The 24,697-nt window shown below is 48.1% G+C and overlaps 2 long non-coding RNA genes across 2 annotated transcripts in view; both read left to right on the forward strand.

Moving 5' to 3' along the window:
* Positions 1-1,687: 1,687 nt before the first annotated feature.
* LOC144248925 (uncharacterized) overlaps positions 1,688-24,697 on the forward strand; it is a 74,066-nt gene continuing 51,056 nt past the window's right edge. Inside the window, exon 1 of the long non-coding RNA XR_013342107.1 lies at positions 1,688-2,406. This is a non-coding gene — a long non-coding RNA (uncharacterized LOC144248925). The remainder of the gene's footprint in view (positions 2,407-24,697) is intronic.
* LOC144248922 (uncharacterized) lies at positions 16,432-17,049 on the forward strand. The gene is made up of 2 exons (XR_013342104.1): positions 16,432-16,500; positions 16,746-17,049. It is a non-coding gene; the product is annotated as an uncharacterized LOC144248922 (long non-coding RNA).

Consider the following 24,697-nt stretch of genomic DNA (forward strand, 5'->3'; position numbering starts at 1 on the left):
AATCTTTGTATAGAAATATATCCTAAATACGTTAAGATCTATATAAAAATTCAAAGGTAAGTAAACATAAGTATTAGCAGTGTGTATGAAATAGAATTTAAAAAATAGTTTATCTATCTCGCTACCTTATTATATATGTATCAAATATATTTATAAATACATCAATATAAAGTAGAAGTTAAAAGGTTGCTATAATGATGAAAAAAATATAAAAATATTCGAAAATCGTTTAAAGAAAGGGCTTTTTTGTTTTTATTTGGTTGGAGGCAGGGTTTTAATGGAAAAGATATGAATATACATTTTAGTTTGATATCATTCTAAATGTGGAAATATATAATCAATGTATACAGGTGTATATATAAAAATATAAAATAGAAATAAAAATTAGTATTAGGAAGAGAGAGACTATAGATAGCATCATACATCAATCTACATTTAAAATATAAATTTGAATATAAATGTGAAAAGTAGAGATACATTTAAATGGAGTTTAAATAAAGGGGTTTTTTTAAAAGATTTTTACTTGGATAGAGGCAGGGTTTTATTTTAAGCAATACAAACCTTTTATAAATCTAAATCTAACTATAGAAATATGTAAGCAATCTAATAAGATATGTATAAAAAATAAAATGTAATAAAATAGAATAGGAATAAATCTAAGAAATGATAAAAATACAATTTTCCATCAGTATCCATTACAAAATCGAATGTGAGTATAAATCTGAAAAATATAAAAACAAGCCTTGTTGCAATGCAGTTTAAGAGGAAAGCTTTTTTCTTTCGGTTCCTATCGGGTCGCAGGCAGGCTTTTTGTTCCGTTCTTTCCCGCGCGGACGCTTTGGGGCGTTCGCTGCCGAGGCCGTGCCGGCGGGGACGGCGCGGTGCTGCCGCCGTGTGGGCAGAGAGCGGTACTGCAGCCCGCCGCCCGCGGCCGCCATCTTGGGAGTGGCGTGGCGCGGCCTCGCTTGACCTTCTCGAGAGGGCGCGAAAACGAGGATGTTGAAATTCGAGGACCCGTGTCTGTTTTTTACACTGCCTGAATTGCGCGCACCGCCGGCGTCCCCCGACGGGATTTTCCGCGGCGGTTCTGGTGCCGTGCACACGGGCTGTGGGGTCAGCAGCACCGCGAGCGTGCGGGTTTTTGGTGGGAGCCGACAGGCATGGGCGAAAAACGCCTCTCTCCGTCAAGGTCCCCACGGGCCGCCATCGTGTCGCGGACCCTCTGGACAAGTGCTGCCGCCTTGTGGGCACGGGGCGGTACTGCAGCCCCCCAGCCGGAGCCCGGCCGAAGCGGCGGGAGGGGCGAGGGGCGGGAGCGAGCGGCGAGCGGGGCGGTGTCTGTGAGTGAGGGGAGGGCTGGAGGCGGCTCCGCGGGCCGAGGGCGGCCGGGGCCGGTGCCGGCCGGTGCCGCCGCTCCGGGCGCGGGGCTCGGGCGCCGCCGGGGCCCCCCGGGCCCGGTGCCGGCCCCGCCGGGCCGGGGGCAGCGGGCGGGGGTCTGCCGGCGCGGCGCCGCCTCTGCCTGCCGGAGGAGCCGCTTTCCTGCCGGAGCCGCGCTGCGCCCGGGGCCGGGAGCGCGGCTTCGCATCTTCCAGCCTCCCTCGCTGCGCTGGTTTTTAGGGTCTTATCGATGTGTTTTAAGGATTATGGAGCTGTTCTACGAGCTCTTAGGAATATGTAGGGATTTTTTTTTAAAAGCTTCTTTGGGGGCTTTTAGGGGTGTCTTAAAGTAGGGTATTTTTATTGTATTTTAAGGGCGTTCTGAGGCTATTTTTATGTTTTTGTGGGGGTTTTAAGGCATTTTGAAGATGAGGGGTTTTTTTAGGGCATTTTTATGGGGTTTTAGGGTCTTTTCATGGCATAGAGGCTGAGGGGCAGCTTGAGGGGCACTGTGGGGCCTTGAGGGTGACGGAGGCTGGGAGCTGAGGGGGGAACAGGGGAGGGGACAGTGGGTGACACAGAGAGATGCTGAGGGGGGCAGGGGCAGCTGGAGGGTGACACAGAGAAGCTGGGGGCTGAGGGGCAGAGGAGAGGGATTAAGGGTGGCACACAGGAGCTGAGGGGCAGCTGAGAGGGGGCTTGAGGGTGACAGCCAGAGCCTGAGGGCTGGGGGGCAGAGGGAGGGGTCAGGGGTAAAGGGTGAGGCCTTGAGGGCTGGACAGTCCAGTGGAGATCAGGGCTACAGGGTACAGCTTAGGAGGCAAGTTAGGGTACAGGTACGGCACCCCTCACGCCACCCGTACCTCACCCTAAGCAGCCTTTTCCCTTTTCAGCCCCAACAACAGCAGCACAGCACAGCAAGCCTGACAGCGAGACCACACCGGAAGCCTCCCAGTGGGACAGGGCAGCGACCCTCGCACCAGGACAACGCCAGAACCCTCAGAGGACAACAGGACCCGCTGCTAAAAGGTAGGGATGACATCTGTGGGCTAGAGAGCAACAGGAAGGGGTTTGGAGGCTGAGCAGGCTTCCTTGAGTGTTTTTTTTTTTTTTTTCAGGGCTATTAGGAATATTTAGGGGAATTTTGAAGGCTTTCTCTGGTGACTTTTAGAGAATTGTTATACCTTCCTAATGGCTATTTTTTGAATTCCTTGGTGCATTTTTAGGGTGAGGATGAGGGTCTGACAGGATGCCCACTGAAAATGTGGAGTATTACTGGAGTGCTTTGGGAAGGTGCCAGTGGAGGGCCAGTGGGTAAGGTGCCATGATGGTGGTCTGAAGGTTGTGATTTCTGAGCAAAGCAAGGTTGTTGTGGTTAGGGTTATATGGTGGCAGATTTCTCCAGCACAGAAAAAATCAAGCCCCAAGCTTAGTACTGTCAGTTTGCAACATGTATTTGGAATGAAAAAAAAAAAAAAACCAAAAACCCTGAGTACTTGGGGGTGGGAGATTTGGACTGGGAGAAATCCTGGGCCGTTTTGACATTAGGGAGGCAAAAGGAAACCTGGGACCAGACAACCCAGGGGGATTGCAGGGCCCTGGGAATAAATGAGGGATATCTACATGGTGAAAGCAAATTCAGCAGCCCAGGTTCCTGGTGTCAGTTTGTAGGGCTCCCTTGGGACTGTCAGGGAAGCACAAGTTTGGGGTGGGGGCAGCTGGGGTCTGAACATATCCTTCCATGTTCGGATTTTTTTCAGTCAGCCTCACCCGAAGTCCCAGGGGGCTCTGGGCAGAAACACAGGCCATTTTCCCTGGGAAAGAAAACTCACCAGTCCAGGTTCCTGATGTCAGTTTGTAGGGCTCCCTTGGGTCTATCAGGGCAGCACAAGTTTGAGGTGGGGACAACTTCGGTCTCAGGTATGTCCTCGGATGTATGGATTCTTTGCTGTTAGGTCCCAGCTCAGGGCCAGGGGTCCCTGGGGACGTGCTTTGGCCATTTTCCCTGGGAAAGAAAAGTCACCAGTCCAGGTTCCTGATGTCAGTTTGTAGGGCTCACGTGTTCTGGGACTCATGGCAGCTCAGCCTCCTCGAGAGTAGCTGCAAAGTTTCAAGACAGACAGGTGATCTGCTGCTCTCTGGCTCACAGGGATGGATACTGGTGATGAAAATGGTGTTGCTACCTGAAATAGTAAAACTTAAAAAAAATCCAGAAGGTACAGCTGACATGTCTGCTCAGTCTATTCGAGTGTATTTCAGAAAAGGAGAAAATTCTTGGAGTAGATTCAGTTACCCTGGAGGGGTGCAGCATCTTGGAGGATGCTCATTAATGATTTCAAAGGGAAGTGTCACTGAAAGGCAATGTCACAAATCCTCACAAGTGGGTAACAGCAGTCAGGTTAATGTTTGTGGCTCTTCAAAAGCTTTACTTGGATGTCTCTTCAAAACAGTCTGGATGCACTGAAGGAGGGCTGTGCCTTCCTTTTTTCTTTTTGAGTAGCTGCCTGAAGATAAATATAAGATGGACTTTCTTAAAACATAAATGAGAAAACACCCAAGGCTGGGTAAAAGTCTTGAATGCTCAGACTTAAAAGTCATCAATTCCCCAGCAATGTTAGATGAGCCTAAAGTGTATAGGTCAGCAACAACTTCAGCAGGCAGCCTAAAAAACACAAGAAGATTTATTCTCTTGGATATTAAACATGGCATCTTATTCTTTGGCAGCTCATAGGTGATCTCTGCATGGGGCTGCACATGCCTTTCTCTGCGTGTGTGTATTTGCCTGCAAGTGTAATGTGACAGTCCTAAAGCATTTGTGGATGCAGATAAACTAAGTCCAGCTCAAATGTATTCCATAAACAGCTCTTGAGGTACACTCATCTTTGTGTTGTTTCATTTGTTCAGTTCATGGAAAGCCACAGGAGCTTATTAGACTGCTCTGGCCTATGCCCAGGGGAGTCACTTAGGTGGGAATTGGACACCTCTAGCCGTAAACCTATAAAAGGAAGAAATGCATACCATTATTTTTGTTGGGTCTTATTGAATGAACTGGCTGCTCAGCTTCTGCAGAATCCTAAGCACTGTATTTGAAGCCTCCGAGTAAGTTCCTTACTTTGAATAATTGTCCCTGCAGGACTGACATGCTGGAGCAAGGCGGGCACTGGAGGCGAGAGAGCCCCGTGCTTCCTCCTCCTCGTGTGCGAGTTCCTGCAGTGCCGTAAGAGCCAGAGCTGTGAGCTTTTCCTTCGAGGGCTGGGCACGGCCACGGCAGATGGAGGCACGGGAGCAGGAGGCTTCAGGACAGGGCTCTGTGGTGCAGGGAGAGCAGCAGCTCCCGAGCAGCTCTGCGCTACAGGAAGGCTCCAGCTCCTGGCAGCACTTGCTGCTCCAAGGACCACTGTGGTCTCGTCCAGAGCATGTGCTGGGTGGGCTTAGACAAGCAAACAGTGCTGTAGAGCAAACAAAAGCTGTAGAGAGCTGGTGACAACTCCTGAGGCTTCTTCTCCACTAAGTAAGCCATAATGTAACTTCGCTGCCATAGGTTTGTCTGTGAGTGGTCTGTGATTTTGTCTCGAAGATGGGTGCAAATTGGATGATTGGCTGTAGAGTGTGTGCATCTGTCTCTTCTAAGGCTGATGGAGGACTGCAGATCTCCATCCAGAATGTGACCCACCGGGAGCATATGCTGTGCCATTGGTGATGCATGTGGCAAGGACTAGTGGCCCATTTGTCTGCAGCTTGTCCCCATATGATTTCTTGCATGCCCCGAGGCAGGGTTGGTCTGTGTTACTCGAGTTCCAGAAGGCTGCGATGCAGTGAGAGTGGCATAACAAGTAGTTCTGACCTGTAAGGGCACTGGTTCCCAAATGCCTCCCAAGCAAGGCTGCTGCTCTCTCTTTGGCTATGCCAAGCAGCACATCTTGCTGCATATGTGGTCACCAGGGTGTGCAGATTGCACTGCACCAAAAGTCTCCGCCACCAGTGCTGGCTGAATAATGTATTTTCACAACAGATGTTATTCTGCATCTGCCTTGTGACTTTTAATTTCAGTTTTCTCTGGGAGCGTTTGGGCAATGATTGTTATCCGGTATGTGCCAGATTCTCACCATTGCCTGAGTGTTTCTTTTTGTCAGATTGAGTTTTCCTTTTCTCCAAGGAATTTGCGGCTTTTAAGCAGAAAATAGTTACATTTCTTAGCTGTTTGCCTGTGTGGTTAAAACAGGGCAAGGCATGAGGCCAGGACCTTGCTTTGCTTTCAGAACTGATCCCGTCAATGCTTCCTGGCAGTGTTTCCTTTCGCACAGCACCAGGTCAGGACTGTTTCAGCATTTTGCTGGTAGTCAAGGGTGAGTCCAGCCATCCAGGTTGCCCCTGCTGTCCCCATATGGAGGATGCTCCAGCAGACTGAGGTCAGAGTGTGTTATGTGGCCGTGAGCTGAGCCATACACAGTCACTTCTTGTCTCTGGGCAGAGGACTTTGCTCCTCTGTTCCATTAAGTTACCAAGAGTGATCGTAGCTGAAGTTAATTTGTTAAATAATCCAGAAGTTTGCCTTTTCCTCCTTTCTTTCCTGAGTTCAGAAGTTGGTAACCTAAGCACCCAGCCGTGCTGTGCATCCCTTAGTGCTGTGTGTGTTACTGGCAGGGCCTGGGGCTTGGGTCCGGAAGGTCTGGCTTGTTTGTTCCCCTGGGTCTGGAGGAATACCGATTTTATTTATTTTATTTTTTGATTTTTTTAATTTAAAAGCTATCCAGCAGTTTGTCAGTTGAAGCAGAAGACAATCCTTTGCATCGATATGTACTCATGTGCACATGCTGATCAGCTGAAGTGTTAAAGCTCAAGGTGAGTGCTCCAGCCTTTAATCAGTGACCAGTCATTGATTTAGCACATCCATCAGTTTCAGGAAGTAGTTCCTCCATTGCATCCAGCTTTTAGAGTACCTTTAGACACTAGAGATACTTTTCAATGTGTAATTGATTAGGTAAATGGTCTCTTAATAGCATGTGCTAAAGAGAGATGTGAAAAGCAGCTGAGCAATATTGCCACTTCTGGGGGTTACAGGTGCTATCAGTCAGAACTGGAAAACACAGAACTGTGACCTTTTATAAGTACTGAGCGAAACACTGAGTTACTGCTGCTCAATTAAAAGCAGTTTGGGTGCTTAATAGTTGTTTCTGATGATACTCATACACAGATGAGTGAGGAGCTACTTGAGGCAATGTGTGTGCAGCTGTCCAGCCAGAACTGAAGCAGCCTCTGGTGAAGGTGAATGCAGAGAGGCTTATGTGGCAGAGGAGCTCAGCAGATGACAGGGGGCTTGTCCACGGACTGAAAGAGGCGCTCGGGATGGGTGTGGGGTGTTACAAAACAGCAGATGTCACAGGGATGGAGCAAAGGTTTAAAATGGAAGGAATCAGCCATGAGAGAGTGATGGCCAGATGGAAATCCAGCTAAGGCCCTGAAGTGGGATTATGTAAGGCAAACATCAATGAGAATCAGCTGGAGAGCAAGAACAGCCAGCAGCCAGGCTTGTTTCTGGTCTCTTGCCATAGATGAGACATGTTTTAGGGTGTGCATGATGACTAGAGGCTGTGATAGCTTTAGCTGTAGCTCTTTTGTCTCCAGCCATTGTGAGTGAGTTCTGTGCTTAGTTCTCTGCTCTGGTGCATTGCAGGATTTTTAGGGTAAATATTTTTTCCATCAGTGTAACCCACCAATTGCCAACATCTCAAGGCAGCTGGATGGGGTGGTGAATATGTCATTCTTCTGCTGGTGGCTATCAGAAACGCTTAAGAGGAATATTTAATCTTTGTTCTACATAGTGCTGTGCTAGCAAGTGCTTTCCAATAGGCTGTAATTCCCAGAGCAGTGGGGCAGGAGGTGCTCCATGATCCAGGAGCAGGCTCCCATGTAGTAGGTTGGATGCAAGGCACCCACCAAAGCCTCTCTTATCACTTGCCGCCACAGCTGGACAGAGGAGAGAAAATACAAAAAAGGGTTGAGATAAGGACCAGGAGAGATTGCTCGTCAAATACTGTCACAGGCAAAAGAGAGTCTTAATAGAGATACTAATTGAATTTATGGCTAAATAGTCAGAGCAGGATAATGAGAAACAACATAAAACCTTAAAAACATCATCTTCCCACACCCTCCTTCCCAGCTCTACCTCCTACCCCATCTGTTCAGGGACACAGGCAATGGAGGTGACAATCAGTTCATCAGGGAAAGCAGTCGCTCCCCTGCTGCTCCATGGGGTCTCTCCCATGGGAGACAGTTCTCCATGAACTTTTGCAGCATGAGTCCGTCTCACAGGCAGCAGATCCCTGTGAATTGCTGCAGTGCGAGTCCATCCCACAGGCAACACTCCCCATCACACTGCTGCAGTCTGTGTCCCTCCAGTGGGTGAAAGTCCCTTCAGGCTGCTGCAGCGTGGGCCACCCTACCACGGGTACAGCCTTTCAGGGACAAGCTGCTCCAGCAGGGGCTCCTCCTTCCACAGGCCTCCCACGGGGTCACAGCCTCCTTGCAGGCATCCCCCTGCTCTGGCATGGGTCTCCTCCACAGGCTGCAGGTGGATCTTTGCATCCCCATGGATCTCCATGGGCTGCAGGGGCACAGCTGCCTCACCAGGCTCCTGTGCCTGGAACACCTTCTCCCCCTCCTTCTTCACTGACCTCGGTGTCTGCAGAGTTGTTCCTTTCACGTACTCTCACTCCACTCTTCTCTGGCTGCAATTACAACTGTGCAGAAACTTATTTTTTTCTTTTTTCTGAAACACATGATCACAGAGGCACCACCACCATTTCTCATGGGCTCAGCCTCATCCTGAAGCACATCCATCTTTGGAGCTGCCAGGGACTGGCTCTGCCAGACATGGAGGAAGCTGCCAGCAGCTTCTTGCAGAAGCCGCCGCTCTGCCCCCCACCCTGCTACCAAAGCTTTGCCTTGCAAACCCAGTACAGTTGTATTTCATTGTTGGTCTGTCTGCACAGGCTATTAATGGTGGGGATCTGCCACCTCTTTGTTCCCCAGTACAAAGGTAAAAAGGATGTCTGCAGCTCCACGTCCAGTTTTTGGGGGTAAGGAGAGGAGTAAGCAGCAAAGGACGCACAAACCCAACTCCCATTCTGCCACGTGCCAGGTTTCCACAAGACAGGAACATAACGCACCCTACCTCTGCTCAGAAGAGTGTGGGGAGCCTAAAATTCTCTGTGCTAATTCAGTCAGACTGCCCAATGATACAGCCGAACTGTCAGCAGCTTAAATAGTTTTCATGGCTGTCATTGTGGTTGGGGAATTGCTTCATGTCTGGGTTTCTTGCCAGAGCCTGAGGAAAGGAAGTAGCCAAGACCAGGTGAGAAGCGGTGTAAGGTAGGCGATTAATTTCTGGATTCCTTTGCCACTCACAGAGCAGCTGCTAATGGGCTGGGCTTGGGGAGTCTGGTTTACAGGCACTTGGAAGTGCTGATACCATCTGGTGAAATGTTAGGTGTCTTTTTAAGAGAAAAAAAATGAAAGTATTTCTGTTACAACCGTGAATAAAGAGCCTGGGCGCAGCAGTGACTGCCTAGTAGCAGAGGGACAGAGGCTTCAGGCAGGTTTGTATCCTCCATAGAGCTGGAGCAATGGCAGGATTACTTGCCTGCACGTTCACTGCTTTGAGGGAGAAACAGGGTGGGAGAAATTAATGTAATAGGAAACAGAAGCACAGACTTGAGACTGTGCTTATTTCGTTGCCGCGGTGAAATAAAGCAGGGACATTTGATGATTTTTTAAAATGTATTTATTTAAAGAAAAAAATGTGGCAAATCTTATCAGAAGAGTTTAGGTTCCTGGCAGCTTTACAAGTCAGGTACCCTGTGCCTACATACAGTATTAATAATGGCTTTGCAGTATTTTTGGTTAAAATTTACGTTCATTAAAAATTCTTCAAAGCACTCCGTAATTGGTGAGCAGCATATGAAAGGTTAATGAACATTGAACATGTTTTACAGTTACCTTTGAGAAGGACCCTTTACATCCGTGAATGCCTGCCTGAGGTGGCCTCTGCTTTAGGACTTTAAAGCTTAAAGAAATATATATACAGAAGAAATTCTTCCCTGTTACGGTGACGAGGCCCTAGCAGAGGTTGCCCAGAGAAGCTGAGGCAGCCCCACCCGTGGAATTGTCCAAGGCCAGGTTGGATGGGGTTTGGAACAACCTGCTCTAGTGGAAGGTGTCCCTGCAGGGGATGGGATGAGAAAAGCTTTGGGGTCCCTTCCAGCCCAAACCATTCTCTGATTCTACGATTGTACATGTTGAAAAAGGAGGCTGTGGCCTTACGTGCTTAGGTACAAACCTCCCACCTATTCTTCTGAACATACCAGTTTAGTCATTTATTCTTTCCTTTGTGCTTTCACAAGAAGCCCTTGTGCCCTTCAAAATCTCCGTAGGAGTTTGTGGTCAGTTTCCAGAATAAACAGGGATGGAAACCCGAGCAGTTTGGTGCATCCCTACTTGCTGCTGGAATGATTGTGGATTTGACTGACGGGGTTTTGTTCCTGAACAGAAGAAAAGTTTTATTCCAGTGCCACACTCAAGCATAGCAGTGGGGCCGTGTGCGTGGCTGACCCAGCAGATGGGGCAGTGTCTTCATAAAGTAAATATATAGTAGCAGTCCTTAAGGATGTGGCCCTTCTGGGAGTGCTTGCATGTTTATGTATCAAAACCATTTACAGAGAGGGAGGGCTCTTTTAATGCAGTTGAACTGCTACGGAAAAATTTTGGTTTCAAAACCATTTAATTAAGGTTAATGAAGTCTGGGACTTGGGCACTGTATCTTGTGCAGTAACGCACGTCTCTGTTCTTGATAGATGTCTTCCATTTGCAACAGTAGTTACATACTGGGGACTCAAATCCCCATTGTCCCCATGCCTTCAGAGTAGGGCAGGCTCTTGTCTTAATTTTACATTATAATCCTTTCCAAATGGAGACATAATGACATAATTAATTGTTGCATTTTGAAACAGTGTGGTCAGCGTGAGGATTTGATCGAGCAGTTCCACTCTTCCAAAAGTACTAAGGTGCTTGCAGATATTTGATATTGAGCTATTTTGGCTCTCAATTGCAAAATGAATAGGTCAGGCAAGGCCTTTGAAAGGAACTTAATAGATACATCTCACAGTCACAGAGAAGCAGGAAACTCTTCTGCTAAAATGAGACTAGGTTTATGAAAGGTCGCAGTTAACCTTTTAAAGTAAGTTTTTGCAGGTCTGCAGAGCAAATACTGCATTTTTAATGGGTATGGGTAGAATCTCTGTTTTACTGATAATGCTCCAAGTTTTATTTTTTCTCCAAATTGGAACAGAGCTTCTTGTAAGCTAAGCAAGCCAGCCTTAAGGCTTTTGCTTTATTGCTTCATAGTGAACTACTGAAATAGCAAGGCATTGAGCAGTAAGTACAAGAAGCAGCATAAGCTGCCAAAATAGCAGCAAAATACTTTATTACTGTTGTTATTATTATTACTATTGGTGACTTTTAAGTGCTGTCGTAATTTTTTCAGAGACTGTTGTGACACAAATAGCCACCCAAGTTGGCTTAACTTAAAAGTTCATTTTGTTTGCCTCTATAAGCACCAATCACTTAGAAATTTGGGGAAGGGTCTAAAAAGGACTTCATATAGATACCGGTGTAGGTGGGTGTACAGATGTCTGTACATATTTAGCTATCTATTTATCTATCTTTACATACAGATACATGAAACATTTATAATAACTATACTTTCCTCCATTCCTAAGCTGCTCCCAGAAGTGCTTTTCTGCTGAATTTGGTGTTGCACATGTGACACGGGGGATGGGTTAGAAACCTCTGGTGGGGAGACAGGAGTTCAAATGCAGTCTTGGGCCTGGCATCTAAACCAAAACAAGCTTCTTCCAGGCTCCTAAAGCTTGCTCTGAGCCAACAGACACTTCTCTAGGCTATGTGGGCTGGGGTTCTCAGTAAATAAGTGACAGTGTCATTGCATCATATGGAAAGTTTAGATTGGGAAAGCTGAAATTGTCCTCGCTAAACGTTGGCATGTACTTGTATTTGGTAACATAGAGGCCCAGAGGATGTTTGTCATTGAGTGTCACAGCAGGAAGGAATGCAGGAAAAACCCCTCTTTGGTGGGGTCAGGACAGGATCTGCACCCTGTTATGCTCCTGCCCTGACAGAAGCTCAGCAAGCTCCTGTTGCTCCGTCAGGCCCCTGCAGGAAAGCTTTGAACAATGGTCAATGCAGGAGAGATGTCACAGGTGATGGAGCGTGTTTGTGCCAAGGCACAGTGCAGAAGTGAGCCCTGGCTCCAGTGAATGCCACATATTTTTATGAGTTTTCAGTGTGTTTCCAAAAGTATCCCTTGGAATGCAGAACTGAGGATTAAAACTAATAGCTGGCTGTGTCAATACTGAGTGGTTTTACTCTGTAATGGTAGAATTCAGTGGCCTCTTCACTTCAAAGGTGTCAACTGAAAGGTGTTGTGATGAAAAAGAGGTGGAGATGAACAGTGCTTTGAGAGAGCAGAAATGAAGGTTGCGGGCAATACTGAAGAAGAAGCAGATGCAGGTGGTGAGGGAGTTGGATTTTTGCGAGAAGAGAGTGTTTCTCAGGAGCAGAGAGCCAGCGGGCTCTCCGGGGACAGCAGTGCTGGGGATGAGGTGAGTCTGTGCCCTGCACAGTTCCCTGGCCCCGTGATGGAGAGTTGTCCCAGTGGCTGTAGCTTGGGGGCCGAGTCTCCATCCTCTCAGCTTACCATGGGAGCCTATCCCAGCCCAGCAGAGCTCCTGGAAATCTCCCTGTATTCCTGCTTAGACTCTGGTCTTTGGTTTGGTCTGGGCAGTGCCCGGTGCTTTGCTCAGGGACCGTCCAGCCTTGCCCTGTACTTGCACTGCTGACCCCAGCATTTGCCACACTCTTCCCCGGGCTTTGATTGTGTTTCTGGACTCAAAGCTGTGCTTCTGACACTCGGTTTCCTTTGGCCTCGCTATGTGTTAGCTCAGTCTTTTGCTACCAGCCTGCTTCCCTGCTCAAGATTTCAATTGCTGGAGAGATGTGCAGACTCCCTGTAGAGCGTAGATTGGAGAAGCTCAGAAGCCATCTGAGGGCCTCCCCCAGAAATAAGCCAAGGGTTTGGTGCCTGTTTAGCTTCTCCGTGTTTGGCAAGTTCAGCTGTGCAGCCTGCCCTACAAGCAGGCATTTAAGCTAGATCATACTCAGAAGTCTCTCTTAGGCAGAGATAAATAATTGCTTCTACACTCAAGTTTCCCACCTCAGCCTGGGAACACAAGATGTGGGGCAGAATCAGTGAGGAGGGACCCAACACCAACTGCCTGAAACGCACGATATACCCTGAGAATGCAGCTGCAGTGGCTGAGGGGATCTTTGAGGTCCAGGAAATGAAATGTCTTAGGAACAGGCTATCAGACTGTCCCTCTGGAATTGCAGCTAAATTTAGGTTGCAGATTATCAGAGCATCCATTTGCTCTCTCCCTGGCCATGGCAATGCCTGCACAATTCCACAGCACATTCAAGAGGATGTTAGCAACTTGCTCAGTCTGAGGATCATCTGTTTCCTACCGATGGGTCTTTGCCCACCCTCTCCTTGCTGGAGGGCATGAGGAGCCCTCAGTCTCAAGGAGCTCTTGCCTTATTTGGCCCTGTGGAAACCACAGGAGAGAGTGGAGCTCTTGCTGAAATTGGATCCAGTATATTACAGGAGTGATGACTTCCAAAAGTGTCCTAAGGTGGTACAAGTCAGCATGCTGGCACCCTCAGTCTCTACCCTCATTATTTCTGACAAACACTGTTCTGTTTCCTCAATTATTCTTGTATTTGGAGAAAAAGAGTGTTCACAGCCTTGTTCTAAGGACACGGTGCAGGGATAAAGATAAGTTTCAAACCATTACGTAAGAATATATAACATAACCCCAAACGTAACAAACACAGTGGATCATATAGTGCCTCTACACGCCTTCTTCCCTCAAGGAACTTTAAATGTTCTAAGAGTCATAAGCATATTTAATTACTGGGGAATGTTTAAGCACAGTTTCTTGCAAAGGAGGAAAGAAGAGGACTGCTAGGATCCTTCCCGCTGGAGGTTTTGCGTGGTTAGTGCCTTCTGCTCTGATGGAAGGCCTTGGTATAGAGGATTCCTCTGGCGGAATCCTCTGGTATGCTGGCAATTAATTAACTTTTCCTACCTTGCACATATGGAGATAGTGAACAAAAATCCTCCTCTATTTGTGTCAGAAGGTTATTGAGAGACTGGGTTTGAGAGAGTGACTGCCTAAGAGAAATTCTCCTAGCAGCCACCTCAGAAAGCCTCAAGAAGGAAGCAGCCTTGGCTTCAGTGTTCCCACTTGTCCAGCACAGGCACCTGGTGTGGGTTGGCTTCACCTTCTCACAGGCACGGTGAGGGGCACTGCCTGTCCTGGGGCGCTGGGGCACTGCAGCCCAGCACATCCAATTGACTTTTACATTTCCAGCTCTTAGGAGTGAGTTCTTCAAAGTCACAGCTCTAGCAGCAGCAGGAGAAAAATCTCCTAGAGGCTTTCATGAGCAGCACTTAGGCTCTTCAGAAAACAGAGTCCAAGGCCACTTCACTAGGACTATGGAGAAGGACAGAAAAGAGAAATTCAGCCTAGCCTCACCCCCACGACTTTGATTACCAGCTGAGGTAGGGTTAAATGAGTATTTAAAGAGGTTGGGTTCACTGACACCTGCTGGGACGCATTACCTCTTGTTAGGATGATCTAAGAGTTCTGCTGAGCTGAAGTAAAAGGCTTATATTTGTCCTCTTTGGGATGAAGGGGCTCTCAGTTGGCTTCAGTTCTTGTAAGTTGCCCTGATGATGCTGTAATGGAACAGGCTGACCTGTGGTTTAGAGCTTGCTGAATTAAATTAGTCACAGGTGACAAATGCAGTGTCCACAGAAGTCCCTCTCTGTCTGCTGAGCTGCAGCTCTACTTTGGGGGGTAATGAGTAAGTAAGGAATAAACGCATTTTGACTTTCAGGGTTCGAGCTGCACTTCCAGCTTTTTTAATTAAATAAAACATTATAAACTCAGCAGGCTTGCTCTGAAGACCCTGGAAATCACAAAATTATTAAGGTTGAAAGGGACCCACCAGTGGAGTCATCTTGTACAATGTCCCTGCTCAAGCAGGAGGAAAATGTCTGAAATCAGAGTTCAGTTCCCTATTGCAACAGTGGTAGGGTGGAATTTTGTCTCTTTTTCGAGTTTATGTTAAAAGGTGTAGGCAGCTGTGATGGAAAATTGTAAAACTGGACGTCTTGCTGACCAAGCCCAGTGTTCCTTGACTTTAAATGCTGCACAGATATGAGACTACCTAAGTTTGTGATCCTCCTGCTAGTAATCCGAGTGCAAGTGTGTCAGGGATATGGAAGTCCTAGAGACCAAGCACTGAGTCATTACAAAGGAGAAATACATGTCAAAGAGAATCGTGCAGGTTCTTGCCAAAATGTATTTATTAGGAGATGGACCCTGAATTTTTCAAATCCTGCTGTAGGGCAGTGTCACTTGGGCTTTGCCCTAAGGTGGAATTCTAAGTATGCCAGGTATTCCTCTTTATTCCTCCCACTGTTAGATTAAACTGTGGCACTTTGTGTCCTAATCCAAGAATCAAAAGCTGTTCTTTCCCTGTCTGGGACGGGTTCCTCAGTCCTATGAGGGTAATACAGAGCAACAGACAGCACTCAAAGCTCCTGTCATATGGCACTGCAGGGTGCACATTGTGCAAGCAAAAGGAAGAACTGGAGACTATAGGAGATCAACCTAATGAACAGCTCCTGAGCTCTGCGGAGAAGTGATACAGCTCCCTGGAGCACTGCTGGAAGTAGCAGAATAATTGGCTGCAAATAATGCTGTCCAAATGGAGGGCTTTTCTGTCACAGAAATGGAGAAAATGACTTTCATTATTCAGTTAGCTCCTGGCACGCTGGTTTCAGTGGTGCTTTTGACTCAATCTGAGCCTCCAAGGTGTGGTACCAGAAGAGATGTTGCCAGCTTCTCCTAAGGCCACCATACAGACATGCGAGTATGTGAAAGTAACTGATAGCTCTAGCTCTAGTTCTGGTTAGAGATGTAGGGAATGCCCCTTTACTATGATAATATGCTGTAAGAGCATCTTCAAAAGGAAGGTGTCAGAAATTCTTTAGTGTTATTTTTGTGCTGTGGTCTGCAGAGGTGTAGCTGTCATTCCAGAACTATTTTTGTTTTGATGGTTTGAGGCATTGTGGGTTTGAGTCAGGAATAATTTTTTGTTAAGTTTATTTGTGATATTTAAAAACCCAGCTCCACGTGGCAGCTCATATTTCCAAGTGCTTTATTTAACAGGAAGCTGGTTTGTTCCTTCTTGTGAGTAGGATCATTGGCTTTGAATGGGCAAAGCCACTCCGGAATTTCAGGCTAAGAAAAGAGTTAGGGAACTCTTTTTAAACATAGTCCTGGAGAGGTAGCAAGCAGCTTGGCTTGGTGATCCTGTGGGGAAATAGAAGAATATCTGTTCTGATTTTTGTCTTCTCTTTCTTCCACAGCTGATTCTGTATCCCTGACTTCCCTTCACGTCAGGGACACGTGGCTTGGAGTACAGGAGCTGGATTTGTCACTTAGCTGCGGCAGGTTGGTGCAGGTAACGAATTACAGGTGACTTGGAAACTGGGGAACAAAGGGAAGGATCTGTTATGTCTCTTAGCAAAAAAATTGGCTCCATCAGGGCATTAATTCAGGGGACTGACACTTCACCTTTAACGTTCTGCCCTGCTCCATCCTCATCGCCGTGAGCCATGAGAGCCTCCTGAGCTGTTCTCCTATAGACCTACCTTGCCTGGTCAAAAAACAAATCAGTATTTTATTACTGGGTGCAAACTCAGGGGGAAGATTTTATTCAACATCTCTCAGTGGGACATTAAAGCTCCAAATTCCCTTTTCTGGAACACTTTGAGAAACAATATTACTTCTGTAATTTTTATTACAGGCATTTTTATCTTTTTGAAGAACCAAAAAGACTGCGTGTGTGCCCTTCATATCCATCCTCTGTCTAATACAGGACAGGAGAAGAAGGCTGCAGAGCTTCCTACACTGGGGTGTAAGTAGCCAGTATGAATAGAAGACTGGGCTAGGGAATTAGGACGGTTTGCTTGGGTTTAAAAAGCTTGAATGGCACTTCAGGACATTTATGTCAGACATGGTTTGTTTTTATTACCCTTTTTTTAATTTAAAAAAAACCCACACACACACAAAAAAACCACAAACCAAACCAAAACAAAACCCTAATCCATCCCTGCTGCTGCGATGTGGGACCAAAACCCGCGTTCCCAGCGCTCGGAACAGGTGAGAGGTGGAACTAAAGCCCAAAGGATTTTCTGCTCAGTGACTGTAGCTGAGTTTTACTGGGAGCTCTCTGGGAAATCTGGCACATCGTTCGGGGATGTGGCCATGAGGGGAGCGGAGCCCAGCTGCAAACAGGCAGTGCCGGAGCGAGAACCTCTGCAATGCAAACCGGGCTTTCTTCCGTGGAATCCCGGCTGTGTGCTGCCCCAGGGCCTTTGTACAAATAGCGTCACCGGAGCTGCACATTCTTTGTGGTAGGGATGGGATTTTGGGGGGGGTCAATAAAAAGGAGATTTAAAATGAGGGAATTGCTTTTACGTGCAACTGTTCTTGTCCTAAAGGGGCCATCAGCTCTGTCCCGAGAGCTGAGTTACGAGTGTGTGTGTTGAAAGAGCCGCAAGCCTTTAGGGGCTGCAGTTTGTGTGCCCTGTGCTGAGGTGCCCTGAGGAAATGTGTGAGCCGGAGGGAGCCGGGGCCGGGCGGAGGGAGCCGAGCTGTGGGAATGGGCGAATGGAGGCGGGTGCGGGCGGGACTAGGCGAGCGTGGGCGAAAGCGGCCGAAAGGGGCCGAGGAGGCGAGCGGAGCCGAGCTTTGCCGAGTTCAGCCGAGGCGAGCCGAGCTTTGCCGAAGAGGCGAATGGAGGCGAATGCGGCCGGAAATAGCCGAGCGTGGCCGAAAGTAGCCGAAGCTGGCCGAGGAGCCGAGTCCAGCCGAACGGAGCCGAGCTCTGCCGAGCGCAGCAGCCCGGGCCGGGCGGGGCGCCAGGGCGGGGCCGGGGCGCTGGGAGGGATCCCCCTCCTGTCCCTCTCTCTCCCGCTCCATCCTCCTGCCCGTATTCCCCTGAGTGTACCCTCTCTTTCCCCCGTTTCCGTGTCCCCCCCAAACCCGGCTCCTTCCTGTCCTGTCCTGTCCCTGCCCCGCTGCTCCGTTCCATTCCCCCGCTCTCCCTCCTCTGTGCCCCGTCCCTCTTGCTGCCCTGCCGGCCTTTCCCTTCCTCGCCCGCTTTCCTCCGCAGCCCGACCTCCCTCCCCGCCCTTTCGCATGTCCCGCTCTCCCTCCTCTCTTCCCGTCGCCCCTTCGCTTCTTTCCCCCGCAGCCGCGGGGCTCGGGGCGCCGGAGAATAAAGCCCCGAGGGCCGGAGCCCGGCGCCCCCCGGGCCTTGCGGGAGTCCCCGCACGGGGCCGGAGCTCTCGGCGGATCCCCCGCGCCGCTCGGACCCCGCCCCGGCGCTGCCGGACCTGCGGCTCCGCCGGCATCGCGCTGCGAGCGGCCCCCGCTCTGTGCCGTGCCGGCCGTGCCGCGTCCCCGCCGCCTCTGCCGCTCCCTCTTTCTGCCCCTGGCCCGCGACAGCGAGGCGGGGCAGGAGCTTCGAGCCTTCTGGGGGCTGCCCCCCCCTTTCTTGTTGCGGCGGAGTCCCTTTCTGGGGGGATGGAGGTGTGGGAAGGGCTGGAAGGGAGTGCTGGGCTGCTGTCCGGGGCAGTTGGATTCGCCCTGTGCCTTCTTCGGGGGTCAGGGTTAGGGGCTGAAGCCTCGGGGCTCTGATGGCACTTGGGGCACCCCAAGGTCGCTAGGAGAGTTACGCACACTGCGGTGGAGGAGCGGGTGGGTGGCGAATGAGGGGAGGGGGTCACGCTGGGTGCCGTCCCGCAGAGGGACCCAAAGCTGCCCCAAAATTCCCTGGGAGGGGTGTGTGTAGAATACTAAAACCTGGCAAGTGTTTCGTTTTCACAGCTATTGGTAAAGAATAGGAAGCTATGGCTAACCTCTTTTGGAAAGAAGCCCTCTCTCTATCCACTCATTTGTACCCAGGAATGTAGGAAACTCTGACTGTGGATGGGCAGTAGTTTTGAAAATCATGCCCTAGCCTTTTTCTCTAGGAACGAACCAAGCAAGTGCCCTGAAACCAGCGGAGCAGCTGCAGGGGCTGAAGGGAACAGAAAGGGCTCCCGGCACCTTTTGCCTTCGTTCTCTGCCATTCCCCCAAACGTGTCGCAGTCCCGGAAGAGGCGTTTGTCATGCAGCCTGCCAAAATAAAGACCTGTAAAATCCTAGTTCTGCCTTTTGTTTAACGTGTTTTTACTTCCTATTTATATCATCACAGAAAGCAAGGAAAGAATAAATATGTCTGGTTCCCACTATTGCTCCGTGCATGCATTTTTAAAGGCTGCTGTACTTCTGTCCTCTTTTTCCACTCCAAGCTTGACTTTTCCCCTCCTTTTTCGAGGTCTGCTGCTTTGGGTGTCCCAAGGAGGGCTGGGTTCCTCGGCAGGGGTCTTAGGAGTCGGTGCCGATTCTGCTTTTTCCGAAGGTGTAGCAAAGTGTGCCAGCAAAAGGACTGTTTTCTCCAGGGGAAAGCTTTCTTTCAATCACCATCAGTGCATGTATGTGTTTTAATTGCGTAACCAGGTGGATTAAAAAAAGCGACAGCCGTAGCAGATTTCTGTTGAATCTGTATCTGTGAGAAGTGGGCTGTGTGCTGGAGACGGAGAGACGCTTTTGGAGAGTGGAAACAGCGGCAGGTGTGAGCTGTTAGGATGATGAGGGCTCAGAGCAGGCCCCAAGTGTGAGCTGTGAGGATGATGAGGAGGGCTCAGAGCAGCCCCAGGTGTGAGTTATTAGGATGATGAGGGCTCAGACCAGCCACAGGTGTGAGTTGTTAAGATGATGAGGGCTCAGAGCAGCCACAGGTGTGAGCTGAGAGGATGATGAGGAGGGGGCGGCTCCTCCGGCGGCTGATTTAGGGGGTTTTCCTCACATCTCTTTTGCACGGAGCTGCTGGAGGAGAGGAGTTTATGAGGGGCTCCCGGGGCTGTCTCCTGGAAGGACGGTGAGTGCTTTGGACAGGGTCCGGGGGATCACCTGGATTCGTGGAGCATGGCTCAAAGGAGGAGCCGAGGGACAAACCTTTGTGCCGAGAAGCAGCAGGTGAGCTGGTGCGCTTTTTTAGCCGGGACTTTTCTCCTTTCCCTTGAAATTTCGTCATCCTGAGGTTGAATTGGAGGGGGCAGTCCTGTGGTCCCGCCTTTTAAGGGGTTTGGATTGAGGTAAGAAGCCCCCTTTTGCCATCATTTGAGGCAAGCCGCTTCTTTTCTGCTCTTCTAGGGGACGCAGTTGAAGGGGATCCCACATTTCTTTTCCTTTGTTGGAGGGGGGTGAGCGCCGGAGCGTGGCGTCAGTGTCGGGGCTTCAGAGGAAGGGAGCTGCAGCCGTGGCAGCGCTGGCAGGGCGGGGATCGGGCTGTGCCGCTGCATTCGGGGCGCTTCTTCTGCCCCCGGCCCGGCAGCGAAGGGTCCGGCGCGGAGCCCTGCCGGCAGTGCCGGGGCTGGCCGGGGCGGAAGGGGAGCTGGGCGCGGCTGGGCTGCCGCGGGCCCGCCGGAGCCGCGCCGGTGCGAGCCGTGCGGAGCCGAGCGGAGCTTTGGCCGGGCCGGCGGGCGGGGGAGGCGGCGCGGGCGGGGCCGGTGCCGGCCGGTGCCGCCGCTCCGTCCGCTCCGGGCGCGGGGCTCGGGCGCCGCCGGGGCCCCCCGGGCCCGGTGCCGGCCCCGCCGGGCCGGGGGCAGCGGGCGGGGGTCTGCCGGCGCGGCGCCGCCTCTGCCTGCCGGAGGAGCCGCTTTCCTGCCGGAGCCGCGCTGCGCCCGGGGCCGGGAGCGCGGCTCCGCATCTTCCAGCCTCCCTCGCTGCGCTGCTTTTGAGGCGCTCCTGAGGAGTTTATTGGGTCGTAGTTGGTGTATGAGAAGGGTCACGGTGTACTTGTTGGTTGTTACGGTTCTTGGTTCAGGTGCTGTGACAAGGGTTTTTTTGGATTGAGTTTGTTGTTGGATTTTTTTTTTTTGTGCGATATGTTGGATTTTTTTTTTTCGTTGTTTTTATATTATAAAAATATAATTGTTGTTATCTTCTTAAAGGATATTTTTTTTAAGGTTTACAATAGTTTTTATGGGTCGTAGCATGAAGTACAGGGTTGGTTTTTAATTAGGTTGTGGTGGCTTTTATTAGCGCGAGTATGTAGTGTTAGTTTTGGTGGGTTTGTGGTAGTGTCCTGTAGTGAATTAGTGAGGGTTTTTTTTTAAATGTTGAGTATTGCTTTTTTAAAAATTCTCTTATAGAGGTTTTATTCATTTGGTTTGTTTAATTGTCGTGGATGTTATATTGTTACCGGTAATTTGGGAGTTATCGTTTATGGTTACATTTATCTTTTGGTGACGTGTTTATTTCTTGGTGGTATTTGTATTTTGATGGATTGAGGCATTATGGGTTTATTGAGTTAGGAGTAATTTTTTTGGTTGTTAATTTCAGTTTATTTATTTGAGTTTTTGTTTTAGTTTGATGTATTTGTTGGTTGCTTTTTATTAGTGGTTTTTTTTAGGAACTTGTGTATTTATACGGTGGATTTTTTAGGTAGTTTTTTATTTGGGTGCTTTTTATTGTCTAGTGGTTTAGATTTTTTTAATATCGTTTATTACTTTGGTTTTTAAAGATAACTTAGCAGAGTATTGGTTACTCTTTGAGTTAGTGTAGAGATCTGGTTTTCATTTTTAGTAGCTTTCAGGGTCTCTTGTATGGTTTGAAGTTTAGTATGTTGGTTGGACTTCTTTTTCTAGGGGGTTTTGTGATTTGTGGGTTTCTATAGGGCTATTTTTTATTTTTGTTTCATTTTTGTGATGTGCCTCACTAACAACTGGTAGTAAAAAGAGTAGTTTGGGGTTTTTTTTGCTGGTAGTTGGTTCTATGGTGGTGTATTTTTAGTTTCTGTTGTTTGTTTTTGGGTTTCTTTTGTTAGAGATTAAAGTTTTTATTTTGGGGTTAATTTGTAATTATTTTTAAGGTTTTAGGGCGATTGAGATTTTTTATATGGATGTCCTGTATGATAACAGTTAATTTATTTGCTTTATGTGGCATTGATGGCAGGGTAGAGGACATTTTTGTCTGTGTTTTATTGTTTGTTTCTGAGGTGGTTTGGCATTTTCTTATAGGTTGGGGTTCTTTTTGTTGGCTCATGGAGCCATTCTGGCTGTTTTTGATGAAATTGGTGGGAATTTGATGTTTCTTTTGTTATTTTATTTTTAGGAATTGGATCTTTTCAGTAGGCTTTTTGATATTCCTTTTTTTTTTTTTTTTTTTGGTGGTGTAATAGTCTTTTAGAAGAATTTGGATGATTTTAAAAAATATTTTTGTTATACTTTTCATCTAATGTTGTTGGATTATTACAGATGTTTTGGAGTTTTACTTTTTAAGTTTCATTTGGATGAATTTATGCTAGATGGTAGGATTGTGTTTTTATTTTTGGGGTAGTTGGTTGTAGGTGTATTGTATGTTTTTCAAGTGAAGGTAAATTGAGGTTTGTATTCAGTTGTTAGAGGAATGGAGAAAAATATTGGTAATGTTAACAGTGGTGTGTTATTTTGTGGTTTTTGATTTATAGTAAGTCTGGTACAGTAGTGTTTAATGGTGGCGTTATTTAAGGTATGATAGTTTATCGTTAATTCTTATTTGTTTTAGATTTGTGTGTAGGTTAGAGGAGGTTGTTGAAGGGTGAGTGGGTTTTGTAGATTAATTTTAGTGTTTCAGTTTATAGAGCATTTTTTGGATGGGAGTTACGGTATTTTGAGTTGTTTGGTATTGCTGGTGATGTATTGTTGAAGTCGTAAGGGGTATTTGTTGTTTTTTTTTCAAGAAGGTTTATTGTAGATAGTTTTAGATAGTTGTGGTGGGTTGCTTAATTGTTTTATGTTTTTTGGCTTTTTAGTAGTTGTTTGAAATATGTTAGAGTTTTTTGGGTTTATTGAAATACTTGATTTTGAGGAAGTTCCTGTTTAGAATGTATGATTTTTTTTTTTTTTTGCTTAAAATAAAAATTTTATATTTTATTTTTAGTGAGGTTTATTTTTTTTTTTCTTTTCTTACTGCTATATTTTGTGATATTTGTGTTAGGTTAGTAATAGGAATAGCTTTACTCTTATACGTTGAAATGAGAGTAGTGTGTAATGCATACTGGTGTTCATAAAAGTTTAATATTTTTATGGTTCTGATGTGTTAGGTTAATGAATTTATAAAGTTTACAAGACTTTTTTTTTTTTTTATTTCGATACAGGCAGGGTTATCTTAGTTTCAAGGATATTTTGGCATAGATTAAGAGGTCTTATTGAGGGGATAGGACAGGGTGTCTCTGTCAATCTATTCGGATACTGGGTAAATAAAATTAATATTTTGGTAGAATTTTTGGATTTTGTTAGTTTATTTATTTATGAATTTGTGTGCCTGCAGTTGTAGTGTCTCTCAGTATCCATTCATGTTTGTGTGTGTTAGGCAGTCCACTCGTGTACCAGCGAGTCCCCCCTGCAAGCGGCCGCAGAGCCGCTCCTTCGCTCTCCTGGGAATTCGGGGAGCGGCACACGGCTCTGCGACGAAGCCTTGATCTTTGTCACTTGAAGGTGGCACCAGGGAGCCTCAGGAGCGGCCGAGGAGTTGCTGTAAGTGGGGGAACTACTAGTGAGGGGAACCAGGGTCCACTCGAGTTTTGGGAACGCCACCTCACCTCGCCTGCTCTTCAGCCAGGCAGACCCTGCCAGGAGAGCGTGGGTGAAGCGTGCGGCCCGAGGAGCCCGGCGTTCTCAGGAGAATAATGGTGAGCAGCAGGATTGCTGGGTTTTGTCCATTGTGCAGCTAAGATCATGCAGTGATGTTTGGTGTTCTCGATTGTAGCTGAGCGCGGGACCACAGCCTGGTGACCATTGGACATTCCCCGCAGGCGAGGCAGCCTCCATTGGCACGCGATGTGGATTCTCATCCCCAGATGCCTGAGAGATAAGTTGAGTGCTCAGGCCCACAGTGGGGATGAAAGCGGGGTGCTTTCATCCCCAGATGGCTGAGAGATAACTATAGGGGTCAGGCCCACATTGGGGGTGAAAGTGGGGTGCTGGGAGGGCCTTATGAATGAGCTTTGGGGGCAGGGATGTGCAAGAAGGATCTCCTAAGGCCATCTAAAGGCAAAAAGTGTCTGTTTTGATCACAGTGCTGAGGTGCTCAGGGCAGAGCAGTTGCGGTGTGTGTCCTGTCACTTGTCTCTGGTGCACTGTGTGTTCTTTGGGTCTCTCGGTCCTTTCTTCTCCTCAAAAGCTCTCTCTCCCTGTCCTGTGTCGTGGATGTCTGCACGTATTTTTCCTGGAGCTGTTCTGCCCTGCTGCATAGCCTGTAACAACACAAGTCCTGGGGACTTGAAATTGGCAGTGCAGGGTGTAGTTGGGCTCTAGATTGTATGGGGAGATTGGCTTAATATGTTTAGTCGTGTTAAGTTGTCCTGCAGCCGTTTGACACCAGTCCTAACTTTCTTTCAGATGCTGACAGTTCAAATCTGTGGCCAAGGGCCCCAGTCCTGGGTGAGGGTTTTCCCATGAGCAGGTCAGTCATTTTTTGCATTTGCAGGGGATGCTTGAATGGTGTCTTTGTCACAGCGGTGTTCTTTGCCTTTATTTTCAGGAGGTCCAGGCAGATAGCAGCAGTCAAGGCCAAGTGTGCCAGGTGAGCAGTGGGCCAAAGCAGTTGTTTGTGCTCAGGTTTCAGGTTTTGGAGCAATTGTATGTATCTGTACTTGTTTGTGTGTTTAGGGAATCCACCCAGAGTATGCCAAGCCCCTGTCACCAACAGCTGATGGCCTGGATTTCCTGTGCTTGTGAGCCCTCTGGATGTATTTTAGGACTCTGAGATGAAGCCTTGAAATTTTGTATTTCACGATGGCATCCAGAGAGCCTTTGGCAATGGCTGAGGAGTTGCGGTGAGTTGCCGAGGTAGGGAGGGGGAGCCAAGGTCCACTCGTGTTTCAGCCATGTCGAATCACTTTGTCTCTTCTTAACCCAGGCAGACCCTGCGATGACGGTGGCAGCCTCTGAGCCTGGCCAAAGTGCGTGGCCCGAGCATTCTTAGGAGAACGGTGAGTAGCAGGATTGCTGGGTTTTGTC

The sequence above is a fragment of the Lonchura striata genome, chromosome 2, assembly GCF_046129695.1.
Source record: "Lonchura striata isolate bLonStr1 chromosome 2, bLonStr1.mat, whole genome shotgun sequence".
Lineage (NCBI taxonomy): Eukaryota > Metazoa > Chordata > Aves > Passeriformes > Estrildidae > Lonchura > Lonchura striata.